The sequence below is a fragment of the Apis mellifera genome, linkage group LG6 (genome assembly GCF_003254395.2).
Source record: "Apis mellifera strain DH4 linkage group LG6, Amel_HAv3.1, whole genome shotgun sequence".
In the NCBI taxonomy this organism is placed as follows: Eukaryota; Metazoa; Arthropoda; class Insecta; order Hymenoptera; family Apidae; genus Apis; species Apis mellifera.
In genome coordinates this window covers 7538801-7563953 of record NC_037643.1, presented here as the reverse complement: position 1 = coordinate 7563953, position 25153 = coordinate 7538801, and the positions used below count along the sequence as shown (strand labels likewise).

Sequence of the window (25153 nt, the reverse complement as noted above, 5' to 3'; positions counted from 1 at the left end):
TCGAAAACGAATATCGAAATAAGATTGTAATATCAGCACTTCTATATATATTAAATAGGAATCAAATTTAAAAAACCAATAAAAGACACCGTGGCTCAGTACATATAATATCAAGTTTCTAACCGAAGGGTCGCGAGTTCAAATCCAATCAAAGTTTTTAACGTTTTTTTCTTAATTTCTACGATATTTTCAACAGAACACTAGAAATCTTGTATGAAAAATACGGAAAAACAAAAATCATTACAAAGCTTCCTTTTCTTGTTCCATTAAATAAAGAACGAATATCTTTAACGAAAGAAAAATTCTATATTAATATATAATGTACGTATAATAATATATACATTATATATACATAAGAATGTATATAATAATATATACATAATATAATAAATATACATATGTAATATATGTAAATATATGTGCGTGTATATATCTAAGGAAAAGCATTAGGAAAGAATATAAAATCGATCACGAAACTCTTTCACAAGCTATATTCTCAGAGAGAGAGAGAGAGAGAGAGAGAGAGAGAGAGAGAGAGAGAGAGAGAGAGAGAGAGAGAGAGAGAGAGAGAGAGAGAGAGAGAGAGAGAGAGAGAGAGAGAGAGAGAGAGAGAGAGAGAGACGCTTTTGTATAAAAGCTCTAGCTTCGAGCCTGGAATATCGAAGAGGTCTTCGAGAAGGAATAGAAGAGGGGGTGTTAAGTCGACAGCGACGAAGGGATGAATGAAAATTTGTAGTCGGTTCGTTGAACGACGAAACTTCTCCGCCCTTTTCTGTCGCCTCTTTCAAGCCTTCGACTTCCGCCCGGGGAGACGATGCTCTCCCTGACGCTGAATAAAGGTGGCGGAATAGAAAAGCCGTGATATATACGTATATACATATATTTCTATGTGGGGAAAAGAGACTAATGAACGGAGACAAAGAAAAGATCTTAATTAACGAATGGCGCAAAGGATACGTACGATATTTAAAGAAAAAAAGGAAATATATATAAAAGATTATATTATTTGAAGAGAAATAATGGAGAAAAAGCTATATAGTTTTACGAAAGAAGCGAGATTTGATGATAGAGATTCCTATACTGATATTGTAAATGATATTGTAAGAATAATTATAATGTGTTATATGTAATATTATAGTATGTAATTATATTATAAATAATGGAAGAGACTTATGTTATATATATCAATGGTTTTAATATTATAGAAATATAGAAAATTCGTTATACAGAAACTGAAAAGAAAAAAAAACAAAGAGAAAATTGAACCGTAGCTCGAGAAAATAAAGAATACGTTTTATCTCTATTCAATCTTCGATATTGTTTCATCTCTTCGCAAATGTTACAACTGTTAACTCGAACATAGTTAAATTATCACGGACAAAATCCCTTTCATCCCTATACGAGGAGTTTGGAAAACCATGTGAATTGGGTACAAAATATTCTGAAAGAGAGAGAAGAAAAATATAATCCAAAAAATCCACCAGCAGACAGAAAACTAATATATAAATTGCGACACTATAAAACTGAAATTCAATGATACTTTCCATCGATTCTTTTTCGATTTAACGATATTCGTGAAAAATACAATCTGTGAAGAGAACAAGATTAATAAACACCAAATTGTAATCGTTCTCAAAAGAAGAAAGAGAAAAAAAATAATTTCCAATATAATATAATAAATCGAAACAGAAATTTATTAAAAAGTTGGAATATCTGTGAAAAAAAGTGTACTTAAAAAGAAAAAAAAAAGAAAGAGAATGAAAGAGAAAGAAAGATAAAGCATAAGATTCGAAGAGAAAGACAAACCGCTGAAGGCGGACGAGAAAATACCGTGGAAAAGGGAAGCAGAAGTATTTACGTGGCAAGAGAAAAGGAAAGGGGAGGGAGGAGTATGTTGAGGAGAGACGGTGGAGAAAGAGAGAGAAACTCGCTCACGGTTTTGGAGGGCTGCCGAATATTGATCCTCGGCGCGAGTTAAAGCTGGACTTCAAATTCTGCAGAAGGACCATGTTTGATGTTTTCTATCCTATCATTACCTATCGTCTCGATTTTTTTTTCTTTCTTTATCGAGTTTTTATCAAATGCAATATATTTTAAATGCAATATATTTTATTTGATTTAAAAGGAAAAAATTAAAATTTTATTTTAAAGACAAAAAAGAATATTAAATTATCAAAACAATTTCTATAATTGGATGAAATGGATACTTGGGATACTGTTGTGATGTTCTTATTACGAATCATTAAGTGTCATTAAAAATAAATATATCGTGCATGTAAACAATTTAATTTGCAAACAAAAGTCTCGAATAAACTGAAAATTAATCACATATTATCTCGATCATACATACGCATTTTTTCTTTTTATTTTATTTCAAATTTATCTCTACTGTACGTACAGTTTAAATTAATTAATCAACTCGCAATATTTATTAAAATTCCTCTATGATTTCATTTTGACGATAAACATAAAAAGAATTAAATCAAATATAATCAAACAAAATTACATTTAAAATGACAAATCTATAATAAATAATAAAATCACAAGTTGACGAGAAATTAATCGAAATAATCGAAAATAAACGAATATTAAAAATAATATTACCATAAATTTGCAAATTTATTTCCGAAATTATAATAATCAAATGATAGAGTTAATCCTTTATACATGTTCATGGATTAATTAATATTATTATGCAATAGAATTAATTATAATAATCGTCATAGATCATGAAATAGTACAGAATAGATCAATATGCATAATTTATATATATATTAATATACGTTACACATCAATTACACAAAATTTTTTATCAATGTCTAATGCAATATTATAATAAAAATAGAAATATGCATAAAATAGAATATACAATAATATAAAATATATAAATGATATAAAAATGAAATAAACAATATCTCACGATATTTCTATTCTGTTTTAAAAAAAATCTTAAATAAAACAAGGTAGAGATTGCAAGGTAGAAATTGCATAATGCAATGACAGGTGTAAATTTGATCTCGATGGGATTATAAACATTATCAACATTCCAGTCATTGAATTACGCGAAGATAGAGAATTTTATAAAAAAATTCCACACTATTACAACACGTGTGAATTTTATCTCCAAATTAATCCAAAATTCTATGCAAATCTCATTTTCAGTTTCCTATAAAATTTATTATTTATGTTTATTATATTTACATAAATTTTCTCAATCTAATAACACAAGTAACACTCTCGAATGGCTTTTTAACGAATAAAAAATCAAAGAATTTTCAGCAGTCGAAACAATAAATATTTTAACTATTCACAAGAAACGTTTTGTTATCGAATCACCGCTCGCGCGAAATTGGGAACGCCACGAGATGAATCGATAATTTGTTTACGTGATCGCGCATGAATGATCCGTAAAATGGAGCGAGGTGTAAACTGAAGGATGTGAAAAGAATGAGGTGGAAAGATAAACAATAACTAGGCTATATGATATTTTAAAAAAAAATTTTAAAACGTTAATTGATTCATTTCATATTCATGCTATTCGATATTTTATAAAAGGAAATTAAATTTTGTTTTAACGAAAAATAAAAAAAAAAATCTTATGGAACATCAACATGGAACGGAAAATAAAATGAACGTGTCCAGATTAAATTTTCAATAACACGACACATTCGAAGCTACCACAAAATCGAAGAATAATGAATCTTTATTATTTTTAAACAAAAAAAAAATAATCATAAAAATACAACAACAAATCCAAACTGCATATACATACTATCGACACTTGTATTAAATACATAATATAGGAAAAGTGAAAAATCTCTTTTTCATCTTCATATCTTTTAAGGAGATAACTAATACATAGTCTTCATTCGATCTCGAATATTATTAATCTTACGTTAATTAATTTACAAAAACATAGTCCTTTATATAAAAATACGCGAGAAAATAAACTTTAAAAAACTTATCTAGAATTTTATTTACATGTACAAAAAAAAATCTTACGCATTTCTTCCGTGAATCGATATAATTTGTTTACGCGATCGCGCATGAATCGACGTAAAAAATGGAACGAGATATGAACAAAAGGGGATGCGAGAAGAATGAGCGAGGTGGCAGGGCGGTGGAAAGCTGGAGGGTGAATAAAAAAAGATTTGCTTACGGTGGTGAAACCAAAAAGCTTGATAAACTCGTGTTTACGCTTTAATTGGAACACGTGTCGCCTGAAGTGTACATCGTCATAGATGGTGCCGTGTCTTTTGCCACAAATCGTCTGTCATAATTACCATCTTTGTCACGGTGTAACACGCACCGAGCCTGCACTCTCGTAATTAACCTAATTATCCTGGATAGTATTGTTTCGAGACACGTTTTTTTTTCTTTTTTTTTTAAGAACTCTAAGTCCTACTTTAGAGCGAGTTCGAGCTTTTTTCTTCATCATCATCGGTGAAGACACCAATTACGAATTTTGGAAAATGGAGAGATCTTCTTGTTCCATCTGTTTGATGGAAATTTTATCGAAACCTCTACTCCATTGTGATTAATCTTATCAAGAGTTAATTTTAAGGATCGATGCAACATTTTTAATTAATTCACATTGATGATTTCCGGTTTTTCGTGTATCGTGGTTTCTTTGAAACCAGTAATGTTCTTGAAATGGAAAAAAAAAATTGGGGAGAAAGAAGATATAATAGGAAGAACTAACTGATAAGAGAAGAGAGCTACAAGTGTTGTTACAAGCTCTGAGAAAATGGAAGAAAGTAATAAAGGCTGGGAGCGAAACCTTGAAGAAAGGTTGGGAAAAAGGAAGTCTAAGAAAAATCGAAAAAGACTGGGAAAAAGCAAAGTAACCTGACACAAGTAACCTGGATACGGGATATATTCAAGAAGAAAATAATGAAGGAAAACTAAATTAATTAACTTATTCGAACGAAAATATCTTTTTCATAAATCTAAAGAAAAATTCAAATTATTTTTGAACGCAAAAGTATCTATTGAAATTTTATTTTTGATCAAACCATAATAATCGGCAACCAATAATCGGCATTCTAGTAGAAAATAAATTTTATTACTATACGTATATTTAAATTATTAACAACGATATATAATTTCACACATGTACATTATTCAACCTCCATTTACGCCTCCATTCACGCATTATTGTCACAAAATGAACACAAGAAGGGAGAAAACGGCCGTTCGTGTAAATACGATTCGATTTCGATGAAATTTGATCTGAATCCAATTAATTCGGTGAATTAACAGAAATCGCGAAACTAGCTTCCTCTCGTTGATTCGCGAAATCTCAGCGGGTTTCCCTTAATTTGCTAAATTAATCAAGCTACCTCTAACTGGCCAAGTTTCAATATTCATTCGTTCGATTCGAGAATTGAATTCACCGTTCCGTCGATGCGGAATTATCCATTCAACTGCGTCTACGAATCGTGGCCGGCCACACGGGGAGTCATTCTACTGACTCGTCACGCGTCGATCCATTCTACTTGTGTCCACAAGGACGCCTTCGTTCCACTTGTCCGTCCGGTGACAATCTAATTCTACTTGTCGCATGGGCCATCAGTGTGTTCCACTTGTCCGACCAAGATTGATCCTATTCTACTTATCCGACCCCCGTGCACTGACAGAGTCATTAAGAAGAAAATCTTGCTTGATCGATCGTTTTTTTCTTTTTTTTTTTTTATTTTTATTTCAATTCACTTTTTCAAGATTTTTATTACTTCTTTCAAATCACGATTTTCAATTGAAAATTAGGGAAAATTGTTTATTGAAATCGGAGAATATACTCTTATAAATTTGTAAATTCTTGAAACTTGCATTATTCCATTTGCTTGATTAATTGAGCATTCATTTTACTGAATCTGAAATCGATCATGTCTTATTTTTCAATAATCTCGTACGATTATGGAAAGCATTTTATTCAATAAATTACGAATTAGAAAGTAGATATAAGTTGAAAATTACTTGCTCGACCTCGTTCTATCAAATTGTTAAAGGAGAACTCGACTACGTAACGGATTGATTAACTCGAAGAATTCTTATTTCCTTTTTTTTTTTAGCATTCTTTTAATGCGAAAGCTCAAGTTAATAAGTTCGCCTTTATTCGATCGTTGGAGGGTGTTCTACTTCAATTTAACCTTGAAGCAATTAAAATTCGAAGAACTTCTCAACGCAAAGTTGAATAATCATTATATAATCGTAAAATATTTCTATTTTTCCTCTTTTGAATATTCTTTCTCCTATATCTCTTAAAGAAAAAAGTATTTCAACAAGGATGATTTCTCATGCAGAACAGGGAATATATCTCTGTAATATAAAAAAATTAATTTTCACATTCATTTTTCATAAACCGTGATCGTTTAAACCATGATCGTTTGTACATAAAATATTATACCATGAACGAAACATTTTTATGAAAGTTAGAAACGTCAAGTTTGAAACATTTTCGATTAAAATTATTCATTCAAGACGAATATCTACATCATTTCTATCGATATGAAATATTTTTATCCATAAGAAATAAATGTTTCGATCGATTTTGTAAATAAATTTGTAAATTTCTTCGAAAACGTTAAATTTCGTACGATCGATCATATTTATTCAAACAGAGGGAATGAATTGAATCTCAATTCTTTTTTCAACATTGAACGTGATCAACGTGTTTTCATAATCGATTATACACGTTGTTGAAGAAATCTTATCCATAAAATAAACGATTTATTGTTGAACATCTTTGATCTATTATTAAGCTTCCCTTTCGAGATAACACAAACTTAATACCTTCGTGCTTCCATATCATCAATCTATCTCGACTTCTCCCTTCAACCCAATCCCGCCATTTACGCAAATTTCAACGAGAACTAATTTCATTCGAATGGAAAGAAACTTTAGAAAAAAAATAGAAAATTTTAAAAATTACCCCATACTTTTATTACGAATTTCTAAATCTTTAATTCCTCTCTTTTTCCCCCCCGAAAGTCGATTATCACGTCGATTTTCATTCAATTTTCATCGACCAATTTTATCTCGCGAGAAATATTTTCGTATGAAAATAATATTTACACGATTTGAAAAAACAAAAAGAAATATATTACAGGCAAATTACACACGAAATTCTCTTCTTACCAAAATGCCAGAGATTTCGACGTGAAAAAGAGGCAAAAGATCTCAAATCCTTCCCATCTCTCGGCCCCTCATTCGTCCCCTCTTGAGAGCATTCATCTCTTCTTTTCTCTTTCGCGGTTTCTCGTTAAACGTCGAGACGGCTTCTCATTATCGGTCATTCGTCGTGAGAGACGTAAATAAGAGGGATGTTGAAACGAGAGGGGGACGTTGAAATCCCCCCAAAAAAGTCCTATTCCTATAAGGGGAATCGATTACCCGTCGCGAAATTAATTCTCATCCTGTTGAAATCGTTGTTAAAATTATTGCTTTAAGACTTTCGGTATTGGAATTGATTTTGGAGAAGTCATTCGAGATTTTTTTTTCTGTAATTTTTCTTCCAATCTTGGAAGAAAAACGTTGGTATCGATGTTTGATTTTTATTTATGGACAGAGACGTAATTCCGTACGTGTTACGATCAATTCTTCTTAGGGCATTCACACGGTTGATTCAAGGTTTCGTTCGAGCTTTATCAAAAAGATTTTTCAACAATTTTTGCACGCTAATGTCAATTCTCTCTATCATGAATGTTTGAACACTCATGAAACTCTCTTCTCTTTACATCTACCTCTTTAAAATTACGAGACGAGAGTAATTCGCTTCGCAAAAAAAAAAAAAAAAAAAAAAATGTAAATTGGCTTATCTCCAAGATTATAATATATAATACCGAATATATCAATGCAACTCGTTATTCCTCGTTACTGCAACAAAAAACCGCATATTCTATTTCTCCGCGAGGATAAAAGTTAAAAGAGAGGAGCGCTGTGGAAATACTGTGAAAGAGGACAAGGTGGAGGAGAGCTCGAGGAATAGAAAATAAGTTGGTCGGCTCAACTTCCGCCATTAATAACCCTCTATTCGGGGGTAAAGGAAAAATACTAAAAGGGAAACTAACCGAAAAGGAAAAGTTCGTGGCCATAAACGAGGAAGATTTGAATAGAGAATGGAGAGGAGGAGGATGCAAACTTCATTGATACTCCTCGAATCAAAGCAGCCTATGTTCTCGATACACACGAAATATTAATATTCTCCATTACGCGTTGTTGTCTGAATCATCGTTACCTTTAATCAACTCTCAATGAGAGTTAATATCGTAATTACATTGCGAAATAATGAAATTTATTATTATATATCCAATGGAAATTGCGTTACGCCCCCAGCTTCTAATAATCGAACTTGAAACTTGATTTGATATCGCGAAAAAAAAATGGGAAATAATATGAATGGTACTAAAAAGAAAGAAAATGAAATTAAAAAAAAATAAATAAATTCTATTCAAGATAAAAGATCATCGTTAATTCCAATTTATTATTACAACAATTCCCGATACAATTAATAATCTTCTTAAAAAAAAGGAAGAAGAAAAAACAAATTCGATTTCTATAAAAATCCACTCCAAGATGAGAATATGATAAATAAATAAAAGAAAGTTTCTCTAACAGACCATTCTTACTTGTTAAAATCCTTTTTTTGGTTACAAAGGAAGAGGTTCCATTTACTCAGAGTCAAAGCTCCGTTAATAACAAGTTTTTTAGAATAATCAAAAATGTATTTACGGATCCAACGTGACGTGGTATGCCATCGCTTATAATTAACCTGAATGCCGCGAGGAGGAATTAATTAAATTTCACGTGTACGCGCGGCAATTATGCGAATTTCTGCCGGCTCTCCCCGCATAAGCCATTATATCCGGTTGCGCCGCTCCTTTTATTAATTTCAATTTCGGTGGAACGCGTGCGGACCAAGTGCAATTGGTGGGATGCGTTTCGAAACTGGTTTTTCGCAAAAACAGTTTTTTCGAATTGTTATCGTTCGAAGTAGTGGGGTGACGAGTTACACGAGAAAAAATTATCGGTTTCATTTTCGAAACTATCAATTTGACTCAATTGCATCGGGACGTGATGAATTCATTATGTGAATATTCTCGATGGGAATATGGTTCAAGGACAATGGATCGTTGAGATCTTTCATAATTTTTATATGTCTTTTTTTATCTGGTTGATTATATAGATTATATATGTTTGAAGAAAGTGCAAGCTTTGTATAACTTTATTTTTTTTACACGATTCGACAAAATACAGAAAGAACTTTGACTTATTATTTCCTTGTGTGTACGATTTTTGGATCCTGATTTTCGTGCAATTATCTCTTATTATTATTATAATATCGGTATTTTTTAATTTAAAAAAAGTAGGAATGAATTTTTCCAAAAAGAATATTTCAATCGTAAAATATTAATAAAAATATCATCGATAATAATATAAGTATTTTAAATTTTGTTCTATCAATAACAAGAATGTTTCTTATTTTGTTGTAATTTTTATTCGATGCTTCTCGACTTCTTTATATAAATGATGTTTCATTTTTCGAGTTAAGGAAAATACCGATAAGAGATCGTATGATTTATGAATCGATAAATATAAGGAGGGAAATATGGATGGAAAATGACACGAATAGCAGCCACGTCAATTTCAGATCGTGAATGCCTGGTACGTAAGCATCTGTCAAAATGTTGATTAATCTCCTCTCCACGTCTAGGGATATCGATATGTTCCGTAATTTAGAGAAAAAGAGATTATGTTCTGCGAAGAAATCTCGTCTTCGTGTTATTCTTCGTTGGAATTTTTTTAATTGGAAATACTTGAATAAACATGATTTAGATATAATAATCCAAATTGATAATTTTCTTTAAAAATAAAAAAATATTTTTCTTTGAAAATAAAAATAATATCATCGATGATCTAATTCTGAATTTTATTTTTCTATTGCAAGCATTTTAAGAAAGAAAATTTGATGAATATGGAAAGATCAATAATATTCATGATCTGATTTTCAAGTTATCACATAATAAAAAATATATTAGAAAAATAAATTTATTCATAATATATTGCTTTTTATTTTGTTAACAAGTTACATTTAATTTTCCATATAATTAAAATGTTTTCTTATCATACTTTTTTCTTAAAATCATGGTTATAAATAATCCAAAGCTATATAATGGAATATTTGTTAAATATTTTTTACTTCAAATATTTCCAAAAGACAAACAATCTATACAATTTATTTATATTCCTTTAGCCAATATTCCTTCCGGACAAAGTTTCCAAAATATCTGCACAAATACCGAGAAAAATATGTGATTTCCATATCATTAGCCGAAGAAACTTTTCCAAATCTCAGGATAAACGTCGACGAAAAACGTTGCAATTTTGAAAGACGCCACAAACGAGCTGGCCTCGATTCAACTTCAAAACTTTCTCTCGAACGTGATCCACCCAATAATGCTATCATAATAAAAAGTCAGTTCTTTCATTCGCAAACTTGCGCGATTGGTCATGGAAACGGGAATAAAATAAATCCATCGTTGTTCAATGAATTTTTTTGTAATTATTTTCTAGATATTCTTACTCATCCCTTTTTTTAATTTTTATCAATTTGAATAGAACAGAATTTTGAAAGGATTGTTTTGACAATTATCTTTTTACATTTTACATCATCACTATTCTAATCGTTAGATTTAATTCTCTGCTTTTGCTTTTAAATTTTTCAAAAGTCTATAAAATGCGTACTACTTCCAAATTTTTAATCATTTTATTTTCAAACACAGCTTTTAAATCAAGTTAAAAAATTTATTATTGTATACTAAATCTAGAAATTGTTAACTATTTAACAGACAATTTTCAGGATATTTTAACATTTACTTTTGACTTCAAATATGTAAAGTTCAAAATTTAATTACCTACCAAACTCAAACATATTTGAATATAAAATTATTAATATCGAATTTGAACATGGCATAAATTCAACTTAACTTCCATATTATTATTCACTTACCAATATATTCCATCAACGTGAATCAACATTTGTTCTCTATCTGGATATCATCCTCGGAACACAATCACCGCACTATAGTATCGTTGCTGCGCAGCAACGAAACTTTTCGAATCTACCCTTTCCACGCCTTTGCATTATTTCTCCACCGAGGTTTCCCTCGAGTTCCTCGTCACTCGTGGCACGGAAAATGGTGCAGCGACATTGCACCGTTGGCCGCCATAAAAAATCGTCATGTTCGTCAACAGAAGCAGAAATTATCGCTCTTGCACAATGTGGGATATAACACCAATGGAACGTGAAAACGAGATACAATTTTGTCGCGAAATTGGCTTCTTCTTGAACAATAAACATGTTAATTAGTGGCTACACAATAATCGTCTATAAGGAATGAATTTATGTACGCGAAAACAACAAAAAATATTCGTATTATATTGTTTTCATTATAATTGCTTCGATTGTTTGTTTTTATTCGACGACTCGCTGTCGGTTCATACCTATGCTACGCTTTGTAATTGATCGGTGTTTTCTTGTTAACAAAACCAAAGATGTTTATAGAGAAAAACTTGTTTGAAATCACTTCAGAAGAATCAGCAGTTAATTATTGATTTATGGGATATATAAGATTCAGATAATAGTACGATGTAAATATGTTCGATTCGTGTTTGAAAATAGGAAGAGATATCCGAGATGAATGGTAAATATAAATTTTGTAAATGGTGAAAGTTAATCTTATTGAACTTTTGAAAAGAAAAAGTGTGTATATACATTTATATACTTTCCAAGAAATATAATTTTTATGAAAAAAAAATAATGAAGTACTATTTATTTTCATAGAAATTCAAAAAGTTGGCTAATTATTTAATATTCTAATATTCTCTAATATTCATATTTTATGCTTATTATTTTGAATACAAATGTAAAAGTCTTTCACATCTTCTTACAACACAATTATCTTACTGACTGATATAATTACGCGTCACATTAATATTATAATTTAATTTCTTATTCTTAAAGCACATTATATTATAATATATTTGCGCATTTAAAAGCGCATTACGTGTACCATGAAAATTTCATAATACATATTCACCTTATATTATTACGTTCCACTTTAATAATTCTATTTGAAATACGTACAAACTCGAGCATATGAATTCTAAACACAATATGCGAGGAAATACTTTACAAGGTTTTTAGTGTTACAAGTTATCTGGATGGATCCAAGCAATAAATATTTTATATCCTGCGGATTGGCTTGCGAAACGAGCATATTAAAATCACGAGGCAATGAGCGGTTCTCTGACTGAAGGTAATATAATCTGGACATTACCTAATAGAAATCAGTTGTATCAGTTCTCTCAGCCATGAAACGAAGCAGCAGGTATATGAACAATAAATTTTTATTATAGATCATATTCTCGTAGCTAACTTGCCACGATTCTACTTATTTGTAAAGGCAAATTATTTATCATCAGGATTTATCATGAAAAAATTGTCAAAATTCTTAATTTAATATACATATTTTTAATGTGTATCATATATTAAAATTTATTCATGTTACACATAATAATAAAATGTAACGTTAATTGTATTTTATTAATTCTTTTTTAATTTTTTTCTTTATATGTAGAATTAACGAAATCAAAATGTTTCTCTTTGAGAAAGAAAGAATTATGCGAGAAGTATTTTCATTTTACACAGGATTAAGTTTCGAGCACGAGGCTATTTTATTTAACCAAGTGAAAAATTATCTGAAAATAAAACTGTGAAATATTCGAAGCCGTAGATTAGAAAATCCAATAGCATTTGTTCGCGATGCTTCTTAACTTACATGGTTATCGAAAGGAAGCCGGTTAGGATTATCAATTAGAGTCACGGGGTGAATACAATACACGGAAGACGATTAGTTTAAGCCTCGACTTATCGTAACAATTTTCAATTAATCATCAATAAATGGGTAACAATTATCGTATTAACACGACGGATCAAAGACTCTTCGATAAGTATATTAATATTCATCAACTTTTTCAGAGATCAGAGATTTCGTTGTTTGACGTTGATGATATTCGTGAGACACACTCTTTAAATTCTAAAGATTACAAACAAATTAAATTTGCATCCAGATGAACATAGAAATGACTGTATGACGAGAATAGAATTGGTCTATTTTTTCTAATGTAAGCTTGAATTTTATAAGCAATTTTTGTATTTGTTTCATTCGAGATGTTAAAAAAAATTGAGAAATATTTAACATTTATTATTAATTACATTTAATACATTTCTATCAGTAAAATATTAATTTTACAGCATGTTTAATACAATAACGAGTTCATTTTCTTTCTTTTTCTTTTATACACTTTGTATTTGTATTATTTCTCATAAATCTGGCTCGTGCCAGATTAATTATTCTCAAGTCGTGTATCGTCGCAGTATCGTCTTCGAATCAGAAAAATATCGAAAATATATTATCTCCGCGAGGTCGTGAACCCTGAACTAACTTTCATAGTGCACGATCGTTATCACTATTGTCCGCCAAATTAATCTTGAGTAATTGGTTCGATCGAGGATAAGAGATAAATTGACTCGATACAGAGAGTTATCGATCACTTCTCCCGTTTTGTTTAATTTAATGCGTTTGAGATATGGTTTGATACACATGGGTGTACGAAAACTGATTGAATTAAACGAGTTGCGATTCTAATGTGTTTCTAAAGTTTTCCAAACGAGGAGAACGAATTTCCACCGGGCGAATATTGTTGGGAAAAAGAAAAAAGGTGAACATTCATGCACACTTATTTTGTTTCCACCACAAAAAGAATGTTGCATATCAACAAACAGTGATCAATCTAAAAGTATTTTTCAATAGCGATAAATTAAGGCTTGCAACTAGAATAAGAAAGAATTGTAGGGTAAAAATTATTTTCGCCATTGAAATACGTTAAAAAGTAATGATTAGTTTCATTAATCATTATTGAACTATGGATAGAAATTATTTTACGAGAATAGAGATGAAAAGGAAATAAAAATTTCCTTTAAATATCTAGAATTGTATACTTTATTTTGAATATTGTATATATCTTTTCTGCGTTCTTTCGAGTAGATATGCATAAATTCCTTGAAGTTTCGTTATTTTTAAAATAAAATAAATTCATTTTAATTATTCGTAACAATTAAAAATCTATTTCTGTTATATCTTAACCAAAAATTATTATTAGAGGAAAGAACACAATTAAATTTTCGTCCAAAAGAATATAGAATACAGAAATATAAAAATAGGAGCAAAAAGTTTTCGATTTGATTTACCGAAATATATTTGTCACTCGTCTTTAAATAAAAACCCGTATTATCCTCCAACTGAACATATTGTTCCTATTCAACTACATTTTCTCCAACAATAGGCATTGTATCAAATGGCGATACAACAGCAATTCCTTTCACATTCACGAGAAGGAGAAAAATCATCCACGTACGGGAGATTGAATATTTTGCATAACGGAAGAATTCTTCCTCACTTTTTTTTTTTTTAGGATAAGTTCAACATTGATCAAGCCATATTTTCTTCGAAATGGAATTAACTTCTCGTGCACTTTATTCCTTGTATCCCATTTCCTGTTTAACCTTCGACCTTCGTCCCCTGTGGGAATATAGATAAAAAAAAAAAAAAAAGAAAAAGACAAGAGGAAAATAGTCGTTTCACGATGATAACGAGAGTGTATATCTTCCCCTAAAATATCGCGAGTGGAGGACGTTTGTTCACTTGCGTGGATAAACGACGAAGAGGAAAGAAGTGTTGTCTTTAAGCTTTTCGTAATGTAGAAAAATGGAAATCACGAAAGTATTTGAATACTTACAAAGAGATTTATCTAATTCGAAAATTTCTCATGAATTTTTATGTACAAGAGTAATGGAGAAAGGCAATTTTTTTTAAAAAAGGTAAAATCAAAGTTTAAGCAAAGTTTAGAATAGTCGTATTTTCCTGTTTTGAATATACAATTTCGTTTGGAAATTTATCTTAGAAAGATTTTAAAATATATTGAAATTTTCCTCTCTTTTGTATTATTATAATATTTCTTTTTTAAAAAAAAGCAACATTGAAACTTGGATCTTTGAGTATTAATTCATCTTTTTAGAATTATATTTTGAGGAAAAAAGGAATATTTCTTACATAATCATATTATTCGTTATATAAAAATGAAAAATTATAGTTAATGTTTTTATTAAGAGGTGAAAGAATATTCAAATAGTTTTGTGAGACATTGTACGTACGTAAACGATGTTCAATCGGCAAAGGAAATTTTATTCGGCCATATTCGTTTTTGTTTTTTGTAGTGGATATCACGTCCTTCTAAGAAATTCAACTTTAAGAAATTCTCCATTTGAGCATGAGAAATATTGTTTCAAAGGAAAAGAGCGTATCCAACAAGCTTTTGTATCTTCTTTCAAAGAGTCAATATATTCTCGTTTTTTACTAGAAGAGCAGTAACAGAGAACATAAACGAGAAGGAACGCATTCTTTCTTCCATTTAATTTTTACAAGCAAAGAAAATAAAAATTTTAAAAGAAGAATCAAATTTCCCCTTTGTTAATAATAATTTATCGAGAGTATATATATATATATATATATATTAATAATTCAACATTATCTTTTTTAAATTCTAATTTATACAGGGTATTTTAATTTCTGTATTAATTTAAGATCTTCTTGATTTATTCCATGAATATATATAAGACGAAATATTTATTTAAATATATATATCATGTTATAAATTAAAAATTAAAAAATATCAAACGATAAATAATTATATTTATCCTATTTTTCTCCATTATATTTTCATGACATGAAAATTCTGTAAACAATGAACAATAAAAATACAAGAATTTTTAAGATAAAAACAAATTAATAATTGGACGATATGATACAAATTAAAATAAACTTTCTTCTATCGTTCTTAATTATTTATTCAGAGGGAACAATTGAATATTAACTTTACATATTTTATTTATAAATCTACTTTACTCGCCATTATGCTAACAAAACAGATTACCAAAGTTTAATCGGTTCAAACGAAAGAAAAACTGAAACGTTCTATAATATTATAATACCACTAAGGTCTAACTTTCGTTCCGTGCTTCGTCTCAGTTTTCACAGATCGTCCCCGATCGGTAACGAGAGCTCCAATAGCCTGCAAGTGCATTTCCATTAAGTGAGGCAGAGGAGGGGGCGGTAAATCCTTGTAAAAACAAAAGACAATAACTCGTTCGATGGAACGCTATCGTGCCTTGCCGTGTTTTTCCAATTCAAATCCATTAATTAGACAACGTCTTGCTGCTCGCTATAAATCGATACCTTCAACCGGTTTCGATGCAACCGGAAATGGGCGGAAGAAAAAGGAAGGGGAGAGGAGAGATGGCGCTCGAGTGGGTTGCGGATAAAATTGAAAATTAAAATTTACGATTGCATCAAGAGGAAGGAGAGAAGAGCATCCAGGGAGGGTAGAAAGTTTGGGAAACAATGGCAAACGACTGGCCACTGCTCTGGCTTTCTAAGAGTAATTACAACACGGTCATCCTATTTTCTTAACCTCACCGTTCCGCTTCCGTTCGAAAGTCGAGTAATTTTCTCTGCCTAACCTCTGCGGCTTCGTGGAAATGCGTTTCATCTCGTGAATCAGGAATTTTGACGCAGTGAACATCAGTATGTACGCGAGTTTCCAACGTGACACCATTTTTTGTTAAATCTCTGTGGATTTATTCAATGACTTTACTTTTCACTTCTTCGAACTTTCTCTCTTTTTTTATTTCTTTTTTTTCTTTTTTTTTTTTTGTTCAATATTAACGAATAAGAATTCATCACAGCGCTTCAAAAATTCAAAGCAATTTAAATATTCAAGTAATAATACACGGATCTAATTGTACTCATCATGCAAATGAAAGAAAACTTCGACTTTTCGTAGTGAGAAAACGTGAGAAAAGATTAAAAATTATGTCGTCGAAACGTATTCAGGAAAGTGAAGGAAGGCATGCAATTAAAATCCTTTTTTGTTTTATCTCGATATCTCGAACCATTGCCGAGATATAACAGCTCAAAGTTTCCATAGCACTTAACATAGCGCAGAGATTATGAATGGGCTCGCGACCCAGTGACCTATATTATTTCCTGGAAGAACGTAGAACGCATTTCCAGGAATCGTCTGTCGCTTGTCTGCAGTTTGGGATAGGTCAGTGAGTCGAGGTGCGAGCGAGAGATCCGAGTAAGCGACAAGGACGGGAATGGTAAACGATTAAAAATTACCTTTCCCTTTACACGACGATATCTCGGCAACCGGAAGTCGTATCGAAATAATTTAAAAAGCATTTCAAAGGGGAAGATTCCGCGCTTCTAATGATCCCTGGCTCGTTGTTTAAAATTCACTATCTTCGAAGTTATAGCGATTCAAATTTTTTCTAATTTTAATAGAGTTTGATCGCATTTAAGGTAAATGATTAGAAAATTACTCTTCTCTTTACACGATGATATCTCAGAAATCGGAAGTCGTATCGAGATAGATGAAAAGGGGTTTTAAAGAGCAAGGTTTCGCGTTTCTAATGCGCTTTCATTCATTGCCCAGAAGTCACTATGTTCAGAGTTATAGCGGCTTAAAGTTTATCAAGTTAATCTACAATTTTTGTTACGATATAAATTAAAAATATTCATTTCATGAAATGAGTTGAATGAAACAGTTGAAAAATAATTTTCATCCAGTTTAAATTGTTGGATTTAATTTCGTATAATTACCTATAGCTATTACCAAGAAGAAGTTTTGGAAGTTTCTTGATTTCTCTCACAGACCAGCGGATCTTATAATCTACAAACTTCTGTCCGAAGGAAATTTGAACTTCACTAAACAGCGTTCATTGCATCCGATGTGATAACATCAACTTTACTTTTGATCGTGTTATTAGAAACCACGAAATTTGGATTGTCAGTTCGATATATGGAACGACTTAATTCCAATGTTCGAAACGACAGGATAGAAATAGCGAATAAGAGAAAAGCGAGAAGCTTAATACCTGGAATGAATGGGATAAATAAAGGAACAAATCATAAGAGACAAAACTCGTTACAGAATAATTCTGCAGGAAAAATTATTGAATATTATTCTTCTTAATTTGAAACGATAAATTATCTTTCATGTAATTTAAATTTTACATTAAATTATCTTTTAAGATAAGTCATATCGTTCCATTATTTTTATTGAACAAATTGTTTTCGTTAAATAAACATTAAAATTTCTACAACAAAACAGTATCGATCATCGTGCTTGACGATTAATAATGCTTTAAAAAGCATTTTAACTCATTTACTTTCATTTTTCTAGGATATATTTTTGCGAGTCTACAAAGAATGAAGATAAAGATCATCCTTTTAAATCCCATTCGAATAAATGCTCTTGGAACGACTAATTTCTTTTACTTTTCCAACTCTTTCTCTCTGCAAAAAATAAAAGAGTTTCTTGTTCCCTTAATTAGTCAGATGTTGAACCATAAGATGTAAAAAGTTATATCAAAATTTAATCTTTATCCTACTTGCGAACCTACTTATTATTCGATCTTTCTCATGAGATTTATCAATAAATTACTTGTAATATAATTATGTTTCACATATTCTCTTGTATAAACTTCAGTTTCTTGTACAAGATCTTGTATACTTATCGCCAAAATTACTTCATTTCGTTGGATTTAAAAGTTTACTTTTCTTATTTTTTCCTAATGCTTCATAAGAAAGAACACGAATTATTCGATACGTAATTATCAATTATTCTCAACATTCATCTCAAAGATATTCTCAATAACTCAACATCTCATTTTGCTTTCGAATGCATCTTTAAAAGGTCACATAAATAAACATTTTCCTCTTCAAAAATTAAATTGCCTACGCCCCCACACCTTATCGATTAATTTTGAAAAATTTTCATCGTTAGCCTCTACTCTCTCCACAGTTCCAACAGAAAACAAACCGCATCGTTTCTCCATACTTATCCAGTTTATTACGGCTTGAAGCATCACGAATTGGTCGAGAAGTTTCGCGGTGGATTCGCGAATTAATGAACCCAGGTTCGAAGATCCTCCAGTTTGAAAGAGAGAATGAGAGATAAAAAGAGAGAAAGAGAGAGAGAGAACGGATTCCATTTTCATTTTTCAACGCGGAACTTTTCTCTCTCTTTCTCTCTCTTTCTCTCTTTCTGTAAAATTCCGGAGGCAAACGTTCCTCGAAGGAAACGAGGCCGAGACGCCTTGATGGGCTTCATCGACGTTCAATCTAACAATTGGGATAGGCAGAATTAACTCGAGAATGATTATTCAACACTGATTTTTCACCATTTTCTTATCATGATCTTATCTTATTATGACTTGATGATTCTATGATTCATTACAAGTGAACATTTTATTTCGATTCAATAATTGATTTTGTGAATTTTTGTCTTTTGATTTTCAGTATCTTTGTTAATATATTTTTAAAAGATATTCTTAAATTTTACGTCACAGAAGGAACTTTCATTTCTTTCTTTGATTCGATGGCCATAGCGTTTAGAAATTTTATAATTTCGACTCCACGTGCGAAGTTTTAATAATTTTGCGAAGTAATAATTTGTAATGCATAAAGCGCGAAACAGGTTTAATAATGGATGGAAAGGATAAAGTGTTCATTAGGTTAATGTAATTTATTTCATTACGGACCTTGAAACTGTAAGCATGATTTTTTTAGAAAATTCGAACACGCGTTTTTATCAGAAATTCCATTACATCAATTAATTTACTTGCATAATCGTTTACAAGAATATTACGTATTCACTCACGAAGATTTAATTTCCTAAAAGCAAATATATATATGTTTTCAGAATTAAAAATTTTATAGTTATATTGAAATTTTATATACAAAATATATATCCGATTAAATTATATTGTAAAGTTTATGTACGTAGAATTTCATTCAATATTTAGATAATAATAAATATTTCAGATAATAGAAGCTCGTTTATAAAATTGAAAATATCCATCTTGAAGAGGAAGAAGAAAAAAAAAAGTAAATGTCGTACGATTTAATCAGTCAAAGTTGTTTGACGTCAATCGGCTCACTATCCTTAACAGAATTAAAAGTTAACCAGGTTTAAGTCCGATTTAAATATAATCTGGCGCAGGTGCGAATCGCCTACAGAAGCCATTTATCGTCTCGTAGTTCCATTCGATTTTTTTCTCCAGAATGAGATTCTGGATTCTCGAAGCAAAATTGAAATTCGAAGAGTGATCTTTTAAGATTTCGTTGCGACCAGAACAAAATAATTAAAACGAAAAGAGAAGTTTAAATTTTATTATTGTACCATTGATTCATTTTTATTATATTTGTTGAAATTTTATCCATATTGATTTATTGAATATGTTTATGAAAATTAATTTTTAGTATTTAACTATTGTAACTATTTGTTCAATCATGTGGAAGTTATTAATAGTAATTTATTAATAGACTGCGGATTTTTATGCATTTATAGAAAATTTAAATATGAAAGAGATTTCTATTTACGTTCTATTTCTCTAACTCTTCATAAAAATTTCACTTTGCATAAACAAATCTACAATCCATTCATTAGATATTGGAGAAGATAATGAAATTTTGATACAATAATAAAAATATATAATAATTCCATGTGAATTTATGAAAATTAATTTTTATGATCAAATATATTTATTGATCATATTGTAATTATTTTTAATTATCAGTTAAAGTTTTAAAATTCTCAGATATTGGATAAAATAATCATAATATGAATTGGGATAATAAAATTATATGATAACAATCGCAACCTCGAGAAAAATAAAAAGTATGATCTACGAAACTTTGGATGCATCGCATTTTACTTAAAATTCTCCGAAATTCTTTCGAACTAACTTTTACAACTTTCCAGGTCAAAGAAGAAATTATACGATTATATCTCGTATTATTTCATACGATCAATAGAACGATTTAAACCAAACATGAAAGATTTTCATTAAAATGAAAAAAAACTAATAATTCAAGATCCAGAAAAATAAGGAAATGTGAGAGCACATATTTCCTGGAATTCGGATGGACGCGATAAAAGCCTGGTAACAAAAAAGAACCTTCAATTTTTACAGATTGAGACGTTTAAGCAGTTATTGATGCAGATTTCGATATAGATATAGGAAATTTACGTTGTTTTTTTCGAAAATGGGGACGCGCCGTTTCCTTGAACGATAATATCGGGACTGTCAAAATATTTCGATATCGATTTTTTCACGCGTCCTCAGTTTTTGTCAACCGTGTTTTCCTCTTGTGTGCTAAATTTGAATTATTCGTGGAAATTTCCAAATGATGGGAAATAATATATGAAGAGATCATTAGTGTCAGGAATAAATTAATTAGAAATGATTTAATCTATGATTTAAACTTTGAATTTAATTTTTCAGATTTTATTTGAATTCGGTTTCTTGATATTATGCGTGATAATTTTAGGAAAAATATATATTATGAAGAGAAAATTTAAATTTTCTCGATTTTATTTAAATTTAAATATTGTCAATATTTCAAAATATTCAGCTTTATCAACTCGATTCTCAGAAAGAAATTTCTCGATAGAAGAATAATCAAGTTAACAGAGCTCGAGAATTATTATCTTTTGAAAGTTCGTTCTTTTATTTACACTTTTATTTATACATATATATTTTCTTATAACTCTAATTAAGCATTAATTAATATTATTTTCAAAGAATTTGGGTTAACAGCGAATACCGTTTACAATTCTTTTTTTCTTTCCTTTTCTTTCTCTCTTTATTTATTTTTCTCTTCTTTTCTCGTTCAATTCAAGTTCCAGCATTGTGGTTTCTTCATAGAATGTCCCGTTGATCGATCGAATCGAGTTTAGCGACGGAACACTTGTCGTAATGACATCGAGGAATGCTATCGATTCGTCGTACGACGACATCGATATCCACACACACACATATATATATATATACGTACACACGTGTGCGCGTAATCATCAGTCGAATGTGCCACGAGGAGAGAATATCATCGAAATTCCCCTCGTCGTAGATTCACAGTTCTACGTTTATTCGTGGCAGCTATTGCATAGTATTTGTAATATTTATACCTTGGTTATCGATTTTTCAATATTTGCAATGCAAACATTGGAAGTATATGAATTCGGTTACATCGATGTTCATCTGTCCAAGGGAAAAAATGAGCAAATATGTTATTACGTTTAGAAACAATGCGAGGAAGCGAAGAGAAAGTACAGCAGGGGATGAAATAGTTGTGTGATTTTAATTAAATGAACGATTTATAATTGATGAAAAAGTTGGGAATTATTCAGTTAAATAATACAGCATACGAAAACACAATTATTATTATAAAACATTAATATAAATACTACTATAATAATATTATAACATTCAAACATTTTAAATATCGAAAAAAAGGAATTTCAAGCAACGCAATGTGATTAATTTCCTCTCGAATCTTAAACAAATACTCTAAAATTGAAAAACTATTGTTAATTGTCAGATGAGAAATCACGACCCAAATACCGAATTTAACGAGCAAGTCGTCAGTCCACGAATTCCCAGCATCGCGCCAAAACCACGCGAAATTCCAAAATAATTAAATCTTATGTCATATACAAGTTGATCCGTGCAGATCCGCGTTTCACAGAGAGCCGCAATATCGTCGGTGAAGAAGAAGGTGTGTTTCTTCTGGCCTGGTGAGCGATATAATACGGTGGTAAGCGTAATTTCATAGCGGCCGTTAAAAGGCGTGTTTCTTCCGGGAGTTGGGCGAAAGAGGGGAAGCGGGTCGGAAAATCGCATGCTCGCCTCGGTTTAATTCGCGTTTCAACGATGACAGGCCAGGAAATCGCTCTATGTATCGCATGCACCGCCGCTTCCGGCTTCTCGTAGCGACTTCGCGTCGTTTCGATCCGTGGTTCCTTCCGTGTATTATCTAAACAGTTAACCATTTGCGGTCGTTTACGCTGTGTGCAATATAATTGTAGATCTTTTTTCGTGCGCGTTTAATATCTATCGATGTCCAACTCCATTTCTCTTTAATCGTGAGAAAATTTGATTTTGCATAAATGTTGGTGGCAATTTGAAGAAGTAATCATATGTAATGATCAATGAATTATTAGATAAATTTTTTAATTCGAATATTAATTCCTTTTTTTTTTTATTGTATGCTTTCAAAAGTTTTGCTATTTATGTGATGGATAATTTGATATGTTATTATCAATTACAATTTATCGATATTATTATTATTTCTACTGTTTATTTAATTTCTATTATTTGATAAATATAATTATAAAGCGTAAAGAAAGTTTTTAAAGTTTATACAAGATCGATCGATTCACGTGACATAAAACCGAGTTTTCACTGCGAAGTTCCATTGTCGTTGATTAGAACACGTGGTTTGTAATCAACAGGGAGATTGTTGAAGTAATTTAAAAGATAGAGATAGATTTCGAAATACGCACGCGAATCTCGTTTCCGCTCAACTGTTTAAATTCTTCGTCGTGTCGACTGGTATCGCAAAACTTTGAATATTTTATTCGAAGCGAAGATGAAAGATAATAAATGAAATAAATTCATTTTAACCGTATCGTGGGAAAAAATGATTATTTTGTTTAGATAATCAAAAAGAAATGTTTGAAGAATTTTATAAGAATGTAACATAATTAAACTCGATGGTATGAATGTGTTGCGTGTGTTGTTCAAATAATTTATTCAAATAATATGAAAAGTTGGTGGGAAAAGTATCGATTTTGAAAAATGATTTTCCATTCCCTTATAATTTCAAGCAATTCATCATCGAAAATTTCTCTCTCCTCGATTCGAAAACAAAACACGCCCATAAACTCGTGTAAACTCTATTTACATTCAACGAAAACAAAATATATTGATAAAAGTACGTAGTTGGGAATTAAACAGAATTCAATAACAATTCCACATACGACATTACTCGAGAATTGTATGTACACATTCAACCCATTTCCTTGTTCAATATTTAAATCATATCTCGTCTCATTTCGAAATCAGTCGAGTGTCGTCCGCTAGCGCGTCTACACGAACATGATTAAACATTATTAATTAATCATGATAAATAATTTTACAATTATTCTAAATAATTGCAATTCACTTATTAAACTTCGAATCATAAAATATTAAAGTTTCTCTTTAAGAAAAGAGAAAAGAATAAACAAATAAATAAAATCATTATTTACAAAAATATTCTCACGTCGATTCTATAATTGGGAAGAAAAAGTGAATTACTCTTTCTCGAATTTCACAATTCTCGTAATCGTACATTTCTGTATATAAAAAATTAATGAAGAATAAATGTAGAAAATCAATATCACAAAATCATCAAAATAATCTCGATTCTAATATGACATAGAAGAGAAAGAATATTATCAAAAAGAATATCATTCTTTCTTGAGTTTCACAAGGATGGGAAATATTTTATCCATTACTCATTCTGTGTCGTTTCAATTCCTTTATTTTTGAAACAATCAGAGGCATTCGAACGTAACTTCGAGATGGAATCGATACTAATGAAAATTCGAATTCCAAGCAATAGCAATTATTCTGCTGCGTGCATTTTTCGCATGGATGCTCGACAACGTATACTTTGATTTTATGCACGATGCACACCTGATCACTCTTTAAATAACTTACAATTCGTGTTTTTTCCCACCTGAGAAGTATCTCGCCATTTTGATTACACGAGTCTCGTCGTTGCCATCGATATTTAAATAAAAATATTACTACGACGAATAAACAATATAAAAAATCTAGAAATGAATTTCCATTAAGCGAATGATAGAACAGATACTACACTACCAAGTATATTTCATCGAGAATGATACGTGGATTAACCTGGTGATTAAGTTTGTGATATCGAATTTATTATTCAAACAATTTTTTTTCTGTGAATCAATGGAGAAGAAGATTTCTGCTCTGGCAATCTGACAAAGTTTCGTACTTTTCTATATTTTTCATCCCACATCTACTTTCTTTCAACTTTCATTTATTCCTTTGATCCTTTGAAACTATTTAAAAAAAAATACTTATCCTTAATCGTTCCTTTCTCCTCTT

General features: G+C 30.5%; 1 protein-coding gene across 10 annotated transcripts in view; it reads left to right on the top strand.

The window, feature by feature from the left end:
• LOC100577517 overlaps positions 1–25153 on the top strand; it is a 193184-nt gene that overhangs the window by 68643 nt on the left and 99388 nt on the right. The window lies entirely within an intron of this gene.